Source organism: Octopus sinensis, linkage group LG11 (genome assembly GCF_006345805.1).
Source record: "Octopus sinensis linkage group LG11, ASM634580v1, whole genome shotgun sequence".
Taxonomy (NCBI): Eukaryota; Metazoa; Mollusca; class Cephalopoda; order Octopoda; family Octopodidae; genus Octopus; species Octopus sinensis.
This window is the reverse complement of record NC_043007.1, coordinates 56,295,511-56,298,561: the sequence shown is the minus strand read 5'-3', so window position 1 is coordinate 56,298,561 and position 3,051 is coordinate 56,295,511. Positions and strand designations below refer to the sequence as shown.

General features: G+C 36.2%; 1 long non-coding RNA gene across 1 annotated transcript in view; it reads left to right on the top strand.

The window, feature by feature from the left end:
• The window catches only part of LOC118765279, a 7,934-nt gene extending 5,370 nt beyond the window's left edge, over positions 1-2,564 (top strand). Inside the window, exon 3 of the long non-coding RNA XR_005001118.1 lies at positions 2,415-2,564. This is a non-coding gene — a long non-coding RNA (uncharacterized LOC118765279). The remainder of the gene's footprint in view (positions 1-2,414) is intronic.
• Positions 2,565-3,051: the final 487 nt, after the last annotated feature.

Genomic DNA, 3,051 nt, shown 5'->3' with positions numbered 1-3,051 from the left:
ACACATACACACACACACAAAGTATATGCTTGTAATTCTTGAGACGGTATTAAAATAAACTCTATCTTAGGTATTGAGTGCAGTTCAATGCGTTTGCATTTATATACTCATATACTCGCTCCAATCTTTATAATATATATTCATATACTAATGTACCCGCTCCACACTTGTTGAACCTCATCTACAGATTCAAATTAAACAGCTGAAGTTAGAATAGCACCTTCTTGTTTTTATTCCTTGGAATTCTTCAAATGACATCTTAGAAGTTCTACACTGCATTTTATCAGAGAAAAAGTCGGAACGCATAATCAAGTAAATGCGTTTCAAAGCCTGTCTCTACGGGAAAAACTTTTTTTTGGCTCTTGTATTAATGCTAACTCCAATTCATTTTAGTACATATAGTAGTAAAACGCTATTTCGAAAAATACACCTGTTGCATTCAAACTGAGGAATTTATTAGATCTAGTCACATCCGTTTCTTCTCATATATGGAGTTTAAAGTATTCGTCAAAACTCGGCACATCAGAAACATTCGAAATTCAAATTTTGTTAACGTTATAAAACGAATATTATTGTATTGATAGGATATTTCAGTCTTTTAAATACTTTTCGACTGGTTTCTCCAACCAATAATATTTAAAACTTATCGACATGAACTTCTTACTGCCCATTTCTGTTACTCTAACATGCACGTGTTTCCTACAATTAATACACTATTTTCTTTTTTAACTATACATTAGCATTCCCATAGATACATTTGTGTATACATGTTTATGAAGGTGCATATTGGTATATATGTTAATATGTGTGTGTGTATCTGATCTGCCTGTCCTATATATGTCTAATCTGGTCAAAGCACTTGCTAGAGAGTTTACAGGTCATAAACAAAACCTATCATAAGACGGGCGGAGTCAGGATAGGATCGGGAACTATTTAGCAATAATGCGCGTGACATAGAAATATACGTGATGGTTAACACACGAACTATAAGCCCAACATGCTTGCGACAAACGCTCAATTATTGTCAGGACATCTGTTTAGGGCGTTACAGTGTTGCTAGAACTGAGTATCGTTCGATGTCTTGTTTCCCCAGGAAATATTGGACCATTTGAATGAAAGATGTTCCACTGGAAAAGTAAATACAGGTCTATGTAAGCTTCAACCGCTGTAGTCACTCAGAACCACAGACAGTAGACAACAGACCTTTCAAATGAAATAAAATAAGATAGAATAATAATTATTATTATTATCATATCTAACATACTCAGCTTGCTGCAAGAAGTATCATTAAAATACCAGTTGTTTGTCTTCCGTGAAGATAGGTGGTACTTTTTTCAGGAATTTCGAGAAACTTCTTGCGCTGCCAAGTAATGCTGTTTTCTAGTTACACTATATTTTCCTTTTTATTCGTATAATACCTCCTGTAAAGGCGCAGGAGTAGTTGTGAGGTAAGAAGTTTACTTTCCAACCACATAGTTTCTGGTTCAATCCCACTGTGTAGCATCTTGGGCAAGTGCCTTCTACTATAGCCTTGGGCCGACCAATGCCTTGTGTGTGGATTTGGTAGACAGAAACTGAAAGAATTTTGTAGTGTGTGTGTGTGTATGCATATTTGTGTGCATGCTTGTTCCCCCACCATTGCTTGACAACCGATGTTGGTGTGTTTACGTGCCCGTAACATAGCAGTTCGACAAAAGAACCGATAGAATAAGTACTAGGCTTACAAAGAAAAAGTCCTGGAATCGATTTGTTCGACTAAAGGCGGTGCTCAGGCATGGCCGCAGTTAAATGACTGAAACAAGTAAAAGAATAAAAGAATAACCAATTTTTAATTATTTTGCTCACTGTACCTTTGGCACCAACAATTATTCGCACAATATACACTTCTTTCATTGACCACAACTGTTTCATTTCTTTCCTCAGATATTCATCATCATCATCATCATCATCATCATCATCGTCATCGTCATCGTCGTCATCATCGTCATCATTGTCGTCGTCGTTGTTGTCGTTGTTGTTGTTGTTGTTGTCGTTGTTGTTATTATTATTATTATTATTATTATTATTATTATTATTATCATTTTCATATAGACACAACAGATTAGAGTATTGGAAAAAAATCCTAACATCGGGCTACAACCTTTGGCACCAAGAACCCTGTTAAGTATCCGAGCTGTACCCAATAACACTGTTTTCCTCTATCCATCTGTTCAGATCTTTAAGAATATGTCCCAATGCACCTATAACTATTGAAATACATTTTACCCGCACTTTCCATAGTTTCTGTAATTCAATGCTATTTTTCTATACTTCCCATATTGATTTTTTCATCATTTGGGCCTGTAAAGTCAATTATTATTATATTATTATTATTATTATTATTATTATTATTATATTATTATTATTATTTGAAGCAAACTCACAGCTGATTTTGCTGGGTATGACGGAAAGTGCCAGCTGTTCACAGCCAACAGACTAGAGTGACACTTGTTTATTGGTCATGCTTCAAGAATCCTGCGAAGAATTCTTGCAGTTCCAAACAATGCTGATTTTTGTAGGTTTTCTACCTTTGTATTTGTACCAATCCTTTTGCCCAATGTTGGCAGTTGAGTGCTGATACCTCCAAGTGCGCCAATTACTATTGGTATCACGTCCACACTCTTCATTGACCACAACCTTCGTATATCCTATTTCAAATCGTCATAGTTATTTAGTTTTTATTCTTTCTCTTTGATCCTTTTGTCACCGGGACAAGCTAGATCGATTATTATGCACGTTCTTTTCTTTTTACCCACCACAACAATGTCCGATTTTCGAAGTATGGTCAGATGATCGCAATGAATCATTGTATCACACAGGATTTTGTAATTTTCATTCTCAGTGACTCCTTCAGAGGTTTGCTCATATCACGTCTTAGCTCTTCGTAGGGCGTGATTTCCGTAGCTTCCAGTGGCTCATTCTTGCCACATTGCATGACGTCTTTTGTATTTGCGCTATGCCAATTTTGGGCATTCGGTAACGATGAGCCATACCGTTTCGCCCCTCTCACCA